We start from the raw sequence: 17,415 nt of genomic DNA, 5'->3' as shown, positions 1-17,415 counted from the left end.
GGTATTGACTCCCGTGATAACATCTGAAGGCATTTGAATTCAATAAACACGCGTTTGAAGGCAAGATTAAGGAAGACATTTGCACTCTTTTACGGCTTCATGATTGCAAAGAAAGGCCCGATGGAAACCCTAACCCTAAGCCTTATGTGTGAGCCGAGACGGATGCTTGAACAAGAATGTTGAAGGTGACCAAGAGCTGAACAAGATAATCTTCAGGATTGAAGGTGGCAGACGAACCACAAACATCCCAGTAGGTAAAGTGTAGGGTTTTCTCATCTCAGGAGGCCTCTTTGGAAGATAACATGTTGAATAAACTTGCCTCTTGAGTATTCCCAATAAATGGATCATTGGAATCTCCTGCGATGAAGCTAACTCTGAGGGCCTTTCACTCACTCGCCGCAGGCAGGTTGGTGGTCTTTCTGTCTTCTACCGACTCTTCTCTGGCCTAGCTCCCTCAGCTCTCTCTGTGCTGTGTCCCCCAAATATTCCTACAAGATGCACGAGATCTGCCAGCAATCCTCTTATGGTAAAACTGCCAAAATCAAGACTCTCTGCTGACCTTCACTCTTTCATTCCTCTTTTCTCCCGCCTCTGGAACAAACTCCCTCACTCTCTTCAATCCCACTCATCCCTCCAGGTCTTTAAAACAGCTGTTCACCACCATCGCTTATCTTTCTCCATCCAAAATCCTGATCTTTTCTACCCTCGTTAATTCACCCCAGATCCACTTTTCTGAAATACCAACTTCTTACCTGGAAGTCCTTGCAATGTCCATGTGTTTTTTTTTTTACCTCTCCCATCCCCCCTTCCCACGCCTCCTCCCCCCAAGCCCTCTACCTCCCACAGATCTTCCGATGTCGCTGCTCTCAAATGTTGTACCTGTGTGCTTCCCCCTCTTTCCCCATCTTGTCTCCCGCTCCCTTTATTTCGTCCTATGTGTCCGTTTTTTTTTTCGTCATGAATGTTAGCTCTTCCACGAGCCTCGAACTTGTATGCAAAAAAAATAAAAATGGAAACCGCACGGTGACTTATATAGCAGCGAGAATATGTGGGTGGTCAGCAGCACTTCACTTTCCTCAGCTACTCTTTGATCGGAGCATTATTTAATTTTTGGAACCACTTTGTCCCAGGACATACTTTACTGAAAGTCGCATATGAATGAAAGAATGACAGTTTCCAGACACTTCCAACGCAGATAAGATGGTTTGCCATTATATCTTGCACAGTGTTGCAGTCAAAATCCAAAACAAGTCACGTTTGTCGGAGTCTGAGACACTCAGTTGTGCAGGAACCTATTAATCATCCGTTACTGATTGACGTCCTTTTTAACCTCTTTTGCACAATTTATGAAAGACGTGCGTCACCGAACCGTCGAAACACCCTGTGAAAATTCACCTAGATTTATATTTTTGTACACCAGAGGCTTCGTTTCACAAACACTGTGCTAAGGGAGAGGAGGGTTTCCGCCATCTTGGAAATACCCATTAGCACACACACACACACACACACACACACACACACACACACACACACACACTGTGAGGCCTGGGGCTGCAAAGAGGCCTGAGGATGTTTGTGGGTCACAGAAGCCACCTCTTTCCTGTTTGTTTTTATTGGTTGCTGGTGCCTTTTTCTTTAAAAAAAGGACAAATCCTATCCAAATGAATTTTATTTCAAAGTAATTAAGGTGGGGAAAAATCGATAAAGAGGATCCAAATTATTAAACATTAAAGATTAAATTAAAAAGTTAATTCAAGATTGAAATTAAAGGATCCAAATTTAAGATTAAAGGCCCAGAGGATCCAAAAGACCCTGAAGACACAAATGGCACCGAAGACGCAAAACACCCCGAAGACCCAAAACACCCTGAAGACGCAAAACACCCCGAAGACCCAAAACACCCCGAAGACCCAAAACACCCCGAAGACCCAAAACACCCCGAAGACCCGAAACACCCCGAAGATCAAAAATACCCAAAATAACAAAAGACCCTGAAGACATTGAAAATTGCGAAAATCCAATGCACACAGTTATTTAAATCACAGGCTCTTGAAAACTGTCTTCAGTCAATAGTTCCACCTCGAGCACTTCTCAAGCTCAGAGGCAGAGGGTGGGTCCTAATCGCATCCCCCTCACCCCCATCATGTTTCTTCATCCCAGCTTGAGATATGCTGTCCAACTTTTGCTGACCGATTTACCCGCGCTGAACAACGCCAAGGCTCAATGGAAATGGCTTGATAATAATTGCCAACTATGTGTTTGCCATTCTGTTCCGTTACGGCCCGTCGGAGTTGATACCTTGTGGTCTCTGTGTTTAGTCATTTGTTATAATACTGTGCTTGTCATTGTTTGAATGTTTATTACCCTCGCCTGAGGAGAGGGTATTGCATTTGAGTCCGTTTGTCTGTCTGTCTGTTTGTCTGTCTGTCTGTTTCTTTGTCTGTCTGTTTGTTTCTGTCTGTCTGGCTGTTTATTTGTCTGTCTGTCTGTTTATTTGTCTGTCTGTCTGTTTGTTTGTCTGTCTGTTTGTTTGTCTGTCTGTCTGTTTGTCTCTCCGTTTCTTTGTATGTCTGTTTGTCTGTCCATCTGTCTGTTTCTTTGTCTGTCTGTCTGTGTCTGTCTGTTTGTTTGTTTGTCTGTCTGTTTGTCCGCACAGAATAAATCTGATTTTCTCGGCAAACGTTGGTCCGATTGACAGGAATTTTTCACCATATGTGCAACTCCACCTGTAGAATTTTTAGTGATAATTATGACGTCATAGGTCACGTGGTTCGGCCGCCATATTTGTTTTAACACGAATGCCTTAAAAACCACTGCAAAAACATCCTGCCGAGGGTCTGCAATCTCTGATTGCTCTTTCTTGTTATTGTCTTTAGAATCGAATCATTAAATTTTCTCCACTATAATTGGCATGTCAGCGCAGTACATTGGTTTTAGATGGGTGAAGACCGTTGATGGTGTATGTGGTACGCAGCTAACAGCTTTGATTCTGCCAACCATCGTTCAGCTGATAGAGGGCCAAGCCTTACATGTACGGGGTGGTAAATGAGCGTCCATTTTCTTGCATATTATATACATATATATATATATATCAGTCACTATGCGACCTTCATATCATCAGTGGAGAACCGCCATATCATCAGTGAAAATATCTATCTATAATTCCAGTAATCTCTGTGTGTGTGTGTGTGTTTGTCTGTGTGTCTGTGACCGCTGTTTCTCGACAACCACGGGTCCGATATACTTTAAACTTGCCAGGTATATTGCTGGGGACCCGAGGATGTGCCTTTTCAAGGTTTCATATTAATCGGAGAAGTAGTTACCGAGCTATGGCGATTTCTTTACCAAACTCTGCAAGCCGTTCGCTTTGGACCAAACCATTTCATGTAAATAGAGGGGGGGGATTGTCACCGTACTCGCAAGCCGTTCGCTTTGGACCAAACCATTTCATGTAAATAGAGGGGGGGGGGGGGATTGTCACCGTACTCGCAAGCCGTTCGCTTTGGCTTTGCGAATGGACCAAACCATTTCATGTAAATAGAGGGGGGGGATTGCCACCGTACTCGCAAGCCGTTCGCTTTGGCTTTGCGAATGGACCAAACCATTTCATGTAAATAGAGGGGGGGATATAATTTTAGATATATATATAGTACGGGCATGCCCTAGTATATATAATGACGCACTGCTAGATGGTTCCTCTGGAGCTTTGCAGGCAATGCGGACATGCATGGCGATGACGTCATGTTGTCCGCTCATTAGGTTGGAGACCCAGATTACAGATACTATATATATATATATATATATATATATATATATATATATATATATATATATATATATATATATATATATATATACAGAGATATGCCTATTATATATATATATATAAATATATATTTAAAAAAAATAAAAAATTTATATATATAATATTTCAAAAACTGGTGTGTGTCTAGAATAGGGATGTTGTTCCATGTGATGTGTGGTACAGAGCTATCTATGTTCCTTGGTGTAATTTGTTGGAAGAGTGACTGTTGATTTTGAGGGGGCTACTTTTAGTCTGTTGATGGTGAGCCAGGTTTGTAGGGTGCTGAGGAAGGGTTTAAGTTGTGCTGTGGCAGTGTTGATGTTGCTGTGTGTAGAAGTCATTGTTATATCGTCTGCATATGAGGCTAATTGTCTGTTCTCTGGTGGTTGTGGAATGTCATGCATGAACAGATTGAAGAGTGTGGGGGCAAGACTGAGCCATGAGGGACTCCATTTGGAAAGTAGAGTGTGAGTGATGACTTGCGCTTAAAAATTACGAATGACTGTCTGCATGATAGGTAGTTGGCCAGCCATCGTTTGTATTGGTGTTGTTGTGCATGTTTGTATTTTGTTTGTGAGTAAGAGCTTTGGGAGTGTGTCAAATGCTTTGTTGATGTATACTGTGGTGAGAATAATGGATTTTGGTGGTTTTCTATTGTTGAAGCTGTCAAAGGTGTTTGTGTGAGGTATGTGAGGAGAGTGATGGTGGAGTGGTTTGGTCTGAATCTGTGTTGGGTGTGTGAGAGAGAGGGATGTGAGGGTTTGTGAGTGTAAGTAGAAGGCGTTCTGTAACTTTGGAGGGTGTGCAAAGTAATGTGATTGGTCTGTCGGAGGCTGCTTTGGTGGGATCTTTGTTTGGTTTAGGGAGGGTAATGATTTTGCCTAGTTTCCAAATTTGGGGAATTCTCGAGTGTTGGAAGGAGAAATTGCTTCTATTTGTAAGTGCTGATATGCCGTGAGGTCTTCACAAAGGTTGTGGTAGTTGGTGGTGTAGCCCACTTCATACTTTTTAAGGGTTCACATATGATGGTTCTCTTCAAACACAGGTTTGACATTATTAATGTGTCAACACTAATCTCAGCTATCGGAGGCCTTAAAAACAAGACACTGAATTTGGTTCATAATCGAGAAAGTGATTTCAGGGTTATTTGGATCTTTCAATGCAGGTTTTTGTGGGGAAAACAGATGACATCATGTTATGTATTGATCATCACCCCATATGGGGAAGCATACACTATGACAGCAATCACGACAACACAATGATGACAAGACAAAGACAAATATTATATTTTATTATTATAATATCAATACAAACGTGCAGTCATTACAGACTTGGAACAAATCCCGGGCAATTTGGGAGAGGAGGATTAAACAAATCGTTGTACAGCTAATGGCTAACCCCCGCTCTTGCAGGGAAAATGGCCTTAAAATGCCTGTTGTGTTGTTGTGCAGCTAATGGGAGGGAAGAATGCACTCAGACATCGAATGGACAAAGCCTCGTACATTGAACATGTCATTTTGTACAAACACATACACATAACATATTTCAAATACAGACACGACAATTAAATTGGTCCCTTCGTGTTACCGAATTTGCAATTTCAGTTGGCCGTTTTAGATTTACAGTCGACTTCCCCCCAGCCATATTAAGCGTGATTTGCACTGGGGTTTCAATAAAGAGCTGTCGGCATAATACATGTGCGAGGAGGGAGCGGTGGAGGGATCAGTGCAAGGAAAATTGGGGAATGAAAAGACGAGGAGCGAATAACTTGAGAAGGTGAGAGTAATGGATGGGAAGGGGAGGTGAGTTATGGGATATAAATCTGGAGAAGGGAAAAAAATAGTTTAAAACTGGGTGAAAGCATCTCATTTGTGCGTATGTAATATGTATATTGCCCTTAAGAAGTCTTACAAAATTTCATAGGACACAACTGTTCACATATTCATAATTTCTGCATTACAGGCATACCTCTTATAACGCTCAGGGGTTGCGTTCCACAGGAGTGAGTGTTATGGGGAAATAGCGCTATAAGAGGTAATTATAAAATGTTGCCTTTGGAGATGTTCATTCCCGAGAGAACTATATCTGATGCATGACCGCTTTAATCCTCGCATTTCCTTCGTACATACACTATTTTGTGGTGGATTTGATGGATTTTTCCCCCAATTATATTATGTAATGTGAAACAGCTTTCTAAGAGGTACCGTTATAAGATCAGGTATAGGTATGCAATGCGTGCTAATATTCCTGAAATCTATGCAGGTGAAATGAAAAATCTTACCAGCATGGAGATGTCACTTGTTAAATATAAGGACAAGGCTCGTGGAAGAGCGAGAACACTGAATGGATCAGGTCACAACAAAACAAAAGCAGCGATGGGGAAGACATCAACAGCAAGTTTGAAGGATAAATTAGAGGGAGACGGACAAATAAGGGAAGTGGCGAGGAAACAGGGAGTCGGGGAATATGAATGGGTGGGAAAGATGGATACAGAAGCAACCTCTTTGGAAGGAAAAACTGGAAAGTTGGAAGGAGGTGGGCTTGGGCATGGAAGAGGGAAAGGGTTAATGGGGGTAGAAAAGGTCATGTTTTTGATGGGGGGTGATCTAAGATATGGTGGTGAACAGCTGTCTGGAAGACCTGGAGGGAAGAATGACATTGAGAAGACATTGAAGAGAAATGACATTCCTCTTTACTCCTGCCTCTGGAACAAACTCCCTCACTCTCTTCAATCCCACTCCTCCCTCCAGGTCTTTAAAACAGCTGTCCACCACCATCTCTTATCTGCCCCCATCCAAACCCTTGATCTTTTCTACCCCCGTTAATTCAAATCCTGTAAGTTCTAGCAGTGTCCATGTGTTTTATACCTAACCCACCTCCACCAACCCCCCCCCCCCCCACACCCCCTGCCGCCTTCCCATGCCTCCTCTCCCCAAGCCCTCTCCCTCCCACAGATCTTCCGTTGTCCATGTTCTCTGCTGTTGTACTTGTGTGCTTCCCTCTCTCTCCCCATCTTGTCTCCTGCTCCCTTTATTGTATGTTTTGTATGACCATTTTTCTTTGTAATTGATGTTAGCTCCTACATGAGCCTCGATGTTGTATACAAAAAAAAATAACAAAAAAGAGAATGTGGAAGTTAGTTCTGCAGGTGGGAAAAAAAGAGAAACAAATGAGTGTAGGTGAGCAGTGATTTCGGATTTTATTAGTTTCACCAGAAGGGGGTTGAGGGTGGGCCAGTTGTGCCCTGCAGAAACCTGGGGAATGGGGGGGAGGGGGACAAAGCATGGAAAGAGCAGAGGATGCAAGACCAGAAAGGAGGCGGTAGAAACCAGAGAGACCGCTGTACAGCTGATGGGAGGGAAGAATGCACTAAACTACTATTACCTGTCTCTGATGGCAAAGTGATAAGCCCATAGACTCGGCTTCATCATAGGAGATTCTAATAATCGTGAGGCCTTTGTTACCACGTCATCAAGCTGAGAAACATGCGAGGCAGGGCAGCCAGCCCATAAAGGAGAGCAGCACTCCAAGTTGCAGATGAAATCTTGATTTCTGTGGAATAATTCTCAGAATACATTGATACCAGGGGCAGTAGATATGGGAGACCAGTCCTGAAGAGAGATGGATGCTTGCAATCCCTGCCAATCTGCTTGAGTGAAATTCCAGACTCTCCGGCATTGAGGCAGCTCTCTGAGAATAGCCGAAGAGACGTTTACCCTCACAAGCATATGATCAGATGAATCAATTGGAGCACAGGAAAAGCAGGAGACATTTGCGGGACGTTTGTCACATTTGAAGAATAAAACAGAATTAATCAAAAGGAATAAATAAACAAATGCTTCTGATTGACGACTTCTTTAACGGCCTCAATGATTCCCACCTCCATTTGAGGTCGGCCAGGGAACGTTTTAAGCCTGAATGTGTGACAAATTGATTGACCAGGCCTGACGATTGACCGAAATTGATTTGGGCATGAATTTGTAATTTATTCTGGGCGTCGCGAGAAACTTGCCAACTCTTCATGAAATACACCATGGGACGTTTAACATTCACCAATGCCCTCAATGTTGGAAGGTGGGTCCTCCGACTTAACGTCCATTCGAGGGACAGTGCATACATTGATGCATCCATGACCCTGGTGAAACACCAGGATGAGAGTTTATAGCTTGGTCGGGATTCAAATTCAGGGCAAACAGCTCAGAGGCAAGTTGGAATATCCCTAGGGCCTAGGCCATCCTCCCAGCCCAAAATAATAGTCAGGTTCACTATGTTAACAAATATAATTTCGTTCAAAATTTGGGTAGATTAGCAAAACTATACATTTTTGGAATATTCAGAGCATGAGGAATCCAAAAATTAATGTTTACATTTGCGTAGACACCTTTGCGAAAATGACCCTCAGGACAGTGATGAAGATAGTCAGGTTCACTATGTTAACAAATATAATTTCTTTCAAAATTTTGGTATTAGCAAACCTGTACATTTTTGGAATCTTCAGAGCATGGAGAATCTGAAAATCAACGTTGGCATTTGCACAGACACCTGCATGGCCGCCATTTTGGATTTTGAAAATGGCCGCCATAAAATACATATTTTGCGCGATCTCGGCTTCTAGTCAACCTAGAGACTTAATTAAATATGCTAATCCTATGTTTTCTGGGTCAAGGAATCCAATAAAGGCCTCAAAATAGTGCTTAGGATTATAGAAAAGCAACAAACAAAGGTAATTGAAAACCATTGTCTTTATATTTGTGATATAACTGTATTACATAATACATGATATTGCAAGTCCTTTGAAGTTATAGGTTGTTATAGGAAGTTATAGGTAGTATCAGATTGAACTATAAGTCCTATACACAGGATCTACGAGGTCTATACCGTTCAGGAATATGCTTTTACAGATCTTCATCACTGTCCTGAGTGTCATTTTCGCAAAGGTCGTTTGCGTGTCGTTGGAGGTATTGACTTATATAGGGTTGGTTTTCTAAGGCTGGGGCGCAGTGACATCATCACGTCCCCGGCACGACTCGATTCTGAGGAAATTTTGGTTTTATGGTGCACGGCTCCATTTTACAACGAATTTGAATTCTGTGTACAGTTTTGCCACTAAAATAAGGTCCCCGCATCGAGTGTGGTATCTTATTTGGTGAAATTCGGTCGATTTGAAGTGGTGAAAATAAAATGTGATCGTGGAAAATCGTAGCGAGGGGCCATTTTGAATCGGTTCACCGGGTTACTTATGGTAGATAGGAACACCACTAGGTCAGTAAGGACAACCTTTATTTTGCGAAAATCGGACAAATATTGACCGACTTATAGAAAATATTAACTTATATAAAATTGCGGATAACTGCGTTGTAGTCGTTGGAGGTATTGACTTATATAGGGTTGGTTTTCTAAGGCTGTAGGCCGCACCTCATTTTGTCGAATAAATTGGTATTCGGGTGGTTCCGGCATTTGGGACCGCAGGGACGGAAAGTGCAGGTACGGGGTGCCAGTCACTCCCCAGCCGGCCCGCTCTGAAGGTTCGGATCGGGACACCAGGATTCATTCCGGTCGCCTGGTCGGCCCGGAGGTGGGGGTGCGGGGCCTGTCACGGAACGTCAAAACAAAGGGCCTGCCGGGGCCGCCCAGAAGTCGGGCGTGAGGGGCGCGTCCACTAATGGAATGCCTCTCGCTTCCCAGATCGAGGGCCACGTGGTCAGGAGAACCTCGTCCCTTCTGGTTGCCTTGCCGTCCCACCATGAGTGCTGGTCAGGACGTACTTCAAACTAAGCTTAAGTGTTAAGTTCCTCCTTGCCCTCGCAAGGGAAAGGCTAGGGTCAAGCTCTTCCAAGTGTCCAAACACTAGAAATTGGACGTCTCAAATTAATTAATTAATTTGTTAATACATCTCGGTCGCCCGCGACCTCTCTAGCATGGGTGTCGAACCAGTTCATTTCCAGGGCGGCCGGGCCGAGTATCGACCTGGCCGTGGCCGAAGCCGTTGGTTCCGCCGTAGCACGCTAACGTGTAGGCTCGCACGTCCCTGGTCCGCCGGGGCTCCGCGGGTGTCCTACCGTGCCTGACGCCGCTATTCTCTCAACTTTCGGGAGTAGGCGCCGGTGCCCGGGGACGGATTTCGCTGTCTAAACATGGTAGCACTAGGCCAGTGGGACCGCCGGGACCCACGTGCACTCACAAGTTGTTCTGCGCGTGGGCGGCAGTATCAGACCGGGGCGCCCAAACGCTCCCCGGCTAAAGTTCATCCTGATGCGCCCACATTGTGCGGACAAACCCCACCAAGTCAAGGGCCACGTGGTCAGGAGAACCTCGTCCCTTCTGGTCACACTGTGCCTATCGGCCGGCCTCGAAGACCGAAATTGTGTCGGTTACCGATCCTTCGGGTTCGGAACTATGTCACCCTGAAAATCATGCAGCGAAAATGAATGAAATTCATTCATTTCATCATCTAACCAGTGACGCGCATGAATGGATGAACGAGATTCCCACTGTCCCTATCTACTATCCAGCGAACCCACAGCCAAGGGAACGGGCTTGGCGGAATCAGTGGGGAAAGAAAACCCTTTTGAGCTTGACTCTAGCCCGACTCTGTGAAGGGACTCGAGAGGCCTGAGGCACTCAATAGAACGGGACCCGCAAAATTTCGAGGATTTTTGGTAAAATTACCTCAGGGTAAAGTTACATAGGAAAACACCATGTTAAATTTCCGTCGCCAAAAGGACTTTATTTTTATTGCGAAATTCATCCTGACTTCGCCTCTCGGAGGATAGAGGGGTATCTGTGGGTAACGGGAACCTTTGTTTGGCGAGGATTAAGCAAAAATTGACCGAGTTATTGAAAATATTAACTTATATAAAAATTAGTTTTCTAAGACTGAAGCGCAGTGACGTCATCACGTCCCCGCCACGAGTGTCAAAGGTCGTTCGAAGAAGAAGAGTTCGGAGTTGGACTGGACACGAGGCAGAGCAGACGCCATTTGGGGGAGCTGAGAGGATTCAGTCGTGATAGAGTGCACTGGACACTTTTTCCCTCTCGTTCTTTCCTGCCTTTGTTCCCTCCATCTTCCCTGCGATTGTGTGGGCGGGAGGAAATTCGAGGCGAGGACGTGTTTGTTGGCGGTCGCCTCGCTTCGCCATTTCTTCAACCTCGGTTACCTGTGCGAGGGTGAGTCTGAGTGAGTATACCAAGACAAGAACAAGAACTAGAAGGAGGTATGTACGGTGCGAGTCATATAATATATTGTTTAGTTATCGTCGAATGAGGAATTTGGGGTCGGGATGCGTGGTCGGCCTTGGTGACTTGGTCTTGACTAGATGCTAGGCCGCGCCACATTTAGTCGAATAAACTGGTCTTAAAATATTTTTTGATGGTTCTTATGCTTATCATTAGATGCATTATCTTATCATTTGGCCCAAAAACGCTCACCAAGTCCACCCATAACTTTGCCCTCAACATCGACGGTTTCCCAGTATCCACCTCCCCTCACATCCGGAATCTTGGCATCATCTTTGACCAAACCCTCTCCTTCGACAAATACACTAAACAGATCACAAAGACAGCCTTCTTTCACCTGAAAAACATCGCCCGTCTCCGTCCATCCCTCTCCTCCGTGGCTGCAGAAACCCTCATCCACGCCTTCATCACTTCCCGTCTGGACTACTGCAATAGCCTCCTTTATGGTTCACCCTCAACAATCACCAATAAACTCCAATACATTCAGAACTCCGCTGCCCGTCTACTCACCCATTCCCGGACCCGTGACCACATCACCCCCGTCCTTTACAAGCTTCACTGGCTCCCCATCTCCCAGAGAATCCAGTACAAAATCCTCCTCTTGACCTACAAAGCCCTCCATAACCTGGCCCCATCCTACCTGGCTGACCTCCTCTCCAGACACACTTCCACCCGCAACCTCCGCTCTGCTGGTACCAACCTCCTGACCCCCCCCATCCGGACCAAATTTAGATCCTGGGGGGACAGGGCCTTCTCCATCGCTGCTCCCACCCTCTGGAACTCGCTACCTCACACCATCAGAGACTCCTCCTCACTCACCACATTCAAAACATCACTCAAGACCCACCTGTTCAACACTGCATTCAACATTTAACCCACAGCATCTAACCCCTGACTATCTCCTCTCCTTCTCCCTCCTTTGTGCTTTGAATATTTCCCTATTGATTCTTCTTTTTTTGCAATTGTTTTTATGTTTTGCTATGCATTATGTTTTGCACTCTGTCAAAGCGTCTTTGGGCTTCCTCAAAAGCGCTATATAAAATAAATGCATTATTATTATTATTATTATTATAACGTTCGTAGCGAGGTGTGGCTATATGGATTGACATCGGATGGCATGGGATTTGGGATTTAGGAACTCTGGAGTTTTTTCATTAGGAATATATGCGATTTGTTTTGGGGGGCCCTTAGAGCTAACGGAGGCTCGGATTTTAATTCTGATTCCGGATTTCGCAGTCGCTAGTACGTCTTAACACTCGACAGAAACTGGCCCCGCGAAATTTCCAGGATTTTCGGTAAAGTTACTTCAGGGTAAATTTACATAGGAAAACCCCATGTTAAATTTTCGTCGCCGAAGGACTTTATTTTTTGCGAAATTCATCCTGACTTCGCCTCTAGGAGGATACAGGGGTATCTGTGGATAACGGGAACCTTTATTTGGCGAAAATCGGACTGGTATTGACCGAGTTATTCAAAATATTAACTTATATAAAATTGCCGTTTAAGCCTGGAAACGCAGTGACGTCACCACGTTCCGCGGCACGACTTTGGATTCTGAAGAGATCTTGTTTCATTGTGCACGCCTTCGTTTTATTTCCAAATTAGAATCTGTTTTCACTTCTGCCGCAAAAACGACATCAGTGCATGGAGTGGGGTATTTTATTTGGTAAAAATCCGTCGATTTGAAGTACGTGAAAATAAAATGTGATCGTGGAAAATCGTAGCGAGGGGCCATTTTGAATCGGTTTTCGATTATTGCACCGGGTTACTTGTGGTGGATAGGAACACCACCAGGTAAGTAAAGACAACCTTTATTTGGCGAAAATCGGACTAATATTGACCAAGTTATTCAAAATATTAACTTATATCAAATAGGTCTTTTAAGGTGAAAACGCGATGACGACACCACGTCACGCGGCACGAATGCGCACCTGTGTCGTTGGAGGTATTGACTTATATAGGGTTGGTTTTCTAAGGCTGGGGCGCAGTGACATCATCACGTCCCCGGCACGACTCGATTCTGAGGAAATTTTGGTTTTATGGTGCACGGCTCCATTTTACAACGAATTTGAATTCTGTGTACAGTTTTGCCACTAAAATAAGGTCCCCGCATCGAGTGTGGTATCTTATTTGGTGAAATTCGGTCGATTTGAAGTGGTGAAAATAAAATGTGATCGTGGAAAATCGTAGCGAGGGGCCATTTTGAATCGGTTCACCAGGTTACTTATGGTAGATAGGAACACCACTAGGTCAGTAAGGACAACCTTTATTTTGCGAAAATCGGACAAATATTGACCGACTAATTCAAAATATTAACTTATATCAAATAGGTATTTTAAGGTGAAAACGCGATGACGTCACCACGTCACGCGGCACGAATGCGCACCTGTGTCGTTGGAGGTATTGACTTATATAGGGTAAAATGGGTTATATAGGGTAAAAATGCGCACGCAAATGTAAACATTAATTTTTGGATTCCTCAGGCTCTGAATATTCCAAAAATGTATAGTTTTGCTAATCTACCAAAATTTTGAACGAAAAAACATAGTGAACCTGACTATCAGTGCCTCCAATAACATCTATAATACTATAACATTAACACTAAACTCACACAACTAAGTTTTGAACAACTTTTGTCGAAATCTGTGCAAATGAGATCAGGATTTGACAATCTCAATCGAAAATGAGTCGGCATGTTATTTGAATCAATACCCTTAGAAAAGGTTTCAGAGTAAATTAAAACAAAAAACGCACATTTGCAGCAAACATTAATTGATTTAATATTTCTAACATATACGGAGAAATTTCCATCATTCAGCCAGAATTGTTGAGATGTCATATGTCAATCAACTTCAATTAACATCAAGAGTCAGAACGTTCCTAGGACCATAGGCGTTTGACTTCTTTATTGGGGGGGGGGGGGGGGAGGGGGAAAGGGGGAGGAGCTTAATATGAATAATGGGCCTGACTTCCAAAATTACCGTTTGTTAGTGAAGTTACAGTGAACGAGAAATCACAAATACAGTTTATGTTCATTATTTAATCACCTGTGTTTTTTGTTTTAGCCTAATTTTTAGCCCGTCCCCTGCACAGCATGTCTGTGTGTGTGTGTGTGTGTGTGTGTGTGTGTGTGTGTGTGTGTGTGTGTGTGTGTGTGTGTGTGTGTGTGTGTATGTCTGTGTGTATGTATGTGTATGTGTGTGTATGTATGTATGTATGTATGTATGTGTATGTATGTATATGTGTATGTATATGTGTATGTATATGTGTGTATGTGTGTGTATGTATATGTGTGTATGTATATGTGTGTATGTTTATGTGTATGTGTGTATGTGTGTGTATGTATATGTGTGTATGTATATGTGTGTATGTGTGTATGTGTTTTTCCGGGCCGTAACCTTTTTTACCATTTGAGTTTTGTCATAAAATTTTCAACACAGCTTTCTTATGAGAATATGGAGAAGGAAAATTAATAATTTTGGTCAAAAGGTCAAAATCACATAAAATTGTCAATTTTCATCTGATCGACCTGAAATTTTAATAATTTGCATATTGGGTCACATAATTGGTTCACCAATTGAAAGCTAGAAACTGATTATTTTTTAGGTCTAAAGATGAAAGGTCAAAGCTGCATAAAATCATCAATTTTCATTTTGTATTTTTCTTTAAACTGTTGTCATTATTTTGAGCAGGTGGAAGAAGAAGAGGACAACATCTGAATACAAACGGATGCTGACAGGCTTTGCATTTTCAGATGCTTTCTACTTTGACATGTTTACCAGCTACCACCAATATTGCTATTAGCATAACAACAAATTCTTGAATAAAAAAATTAATCGGGCACTTTATGAATGATGTCTCCTCGGTGATACATCTGCCGAAAGAGTACTGGCAGGAACTTTTGAAAAAGATTGAATTTTAGACATGAACAAAATATATAATGAAACCAAAATAAATAGACGATAGCGATACCTACTTAAACCAGCTGCGTTTTGCAGATTCCTTGATTGCCATTGGGCTAGACCGGCTTTGTATGAGAGGTCTTCAAAACGATATAGGATGAGATACTCACAATGGTCCAAAAATGCCAATTGTATATTTTTGTATGTTCTGGAAGATATAAAGTTTGTGTTTCTAGGACTATTTTGAATATCTTGTCCCGATAACTTATTGAAGACCCTCACGACTTTGGATGTGACAATAGATCTGAGCCAGTCAGCCTTCGTGGGAGCCGCGTCTTACATCTTATCCCACTTGCCATTAACCGCTCCATCCTATCGTTCTTGTATTTACATATACGTAGGATATTCCAAAACATATTTCAAAGATAGGCCTAACACTGTCAAAATTTCACAAATGGGTCATGAAACCCTGACCGACGAACAAATTATTCCATAGCCAAGCAACAAAATTTATAGCATTGCTTTTTCTGGAATTATGCTCTCGAACCAGAGGTTGACCTTTAGAAAAAGGTCTGTGCAGGCGTTTTTTCCTTATTAAAAATTTACACATGCGGAAAAAGGAAAACCTTCTGACCCAATAAGGGAGACCATTTAAAATCTGCAAGTAGGATGTTCAAACAATTCTTGCACGGAGATACCCACAAAAGTCACATACATCCCAATACTTTATATTTTTGGATAGACATGTGCATGTGTGTATATATATATATATATATATATATATATATATATATATATATATGTATGTATGTATGTATGTATGTATATATATATATATATATACATACATAGTTGTGGCCAAAGATATTGGCACCCTCGCACTTTTTTCAAATAACTCACAATTTTCTCCAAAGATGAGTTGAAATTGACTAAAGTATTTGGTCTCCACAATTCTTTATTTCACTGTTAATATTACAGAACCTTTGTTTTTTATTCAGAACTTAATATATCCTTTTAAATCAGTAAAATAAAAAGAAGTGGCATTGACAAAATTATTGACACCCTAGACTTAATATGGGGTAGCACAGCATTTGGACAAAATAGCTGCAGTCAAGCACTTCCTATAGCCATGAATGAGCTTCATACACCTCTCTACCTGCAGTTTGTCCCACTCTTCTTGTGCAAACTGCTCCAGTTCTCCCAGAGTTGAAGGGTGGCTTCTCCCAACTGCTGATTTCAGATCTCCAGACAGGTGTTCAATGGGATTTAGATCTGGACTCATTGCTGGCCTCTTCAGAACAGTCCAGCGTTTTGTCTAGAACCATTACTGGGTGCTTTTTGAAGTGTGTTTGGGGTCATTGTCTTGCTGCAAGACCCATGGCTTTCGATGAAGACCCAGCTTTCTGACACTAGGTTGAACATTGCGCTCAAAAATGCCTTGGTGCCTCCATTTTTGACTGTAGGGAAGGTGTTCTTTTCTTTGAATGCTTCATTTTGTTTTCTGTAAACACAGAGATGATGTGCTTTACCGAACATCTCTAATTTGGTCTCATCTGTCCACAGGACATTCTCTCAGAAGGATTTTGTCTTGGTCCGGTGTGTTTTGACAAACTCCAGTCGGGCTTTCTTATGTCTCTCTCTCTCAGCAGTCGGGTCCTCCTGGGTCTCCTACCATAGAACCCCCTTTCATTGAGTTGACGATGTATGGTGAGAGTTTAAATTGTCATAACTTGTGTCTGAATGTCAGCTTGAATTGGTTTGGCAGTTGATCAAGGAGCTTTCTCCACCATTTGAGCAATCCTTCGCTGCAATCTTCGATCAAGCTTTCTCTTGTGGCCACGTCCAGAGAGGTTGGCTGCAGTGCCATGGGCCTTAAACGTCCTGATAACATTTCGTACGGTGGACATAGGAACATCAAGGTGTCTGGAGATGGACTTGTAGCTCTGAAATTGTCCATGATTGGCTACAATCTTGTGTCTGACCTCCTCAGACAATTATCTGGTTTTCTTTCTTTTCTCCATGCTCATTGCGGTACACACAGTGACACAAAACAGCAGAATAACTCCTTTTCTTGATTCAAACTGATTAATGAGTGATTTTTATATTGCAGGCACCTGCAACTCACCACAGGTGAGTTCAATTCCAAAGTAAAGGGGAAGCACCTGCTTGAAATCTAATTATTTCTAACAACTTCTAAAATGTGCCAATAAAATTGTCCAGTCCATTTTAGGATTTATGTGTGGAATAAGCTAAGGTTTAGTGTTTTTTTTCAGCTTTTTTTTTTTTTTTTTCACTGCAAACCAAAGAAATACATTTGTGGATACCAAAATAATGTTTTTGTTTCAACGATTTTCGGAAAGAAATGGTGCATTATTTGAAATAAGTGCAAGGGTGCCAATATTTTTGGCCAAGACTTTATAGTATATTGTATACTATGGTGTTATATAGTACTAGCAAAAGTATCCGGCGTTG

The sequence above is a fragment of the Myxine glutinosa genome, chromosome 13, assembly GCF_964187855.1.
Source record: "Myxine glutinosa chromosome 13, kmMyxGlut1.1, whole genome shotgun sequence".
In the NCBI taxonomy this organism is placed as follows: Eukaryota; Metazoa; Chordata; class Myxini; order Myxiniformes; family Myxinidae; genus Myxine; species Myxine glutinosa.
Note: the sequence above shows the minus strand (reverse complement) of the source record.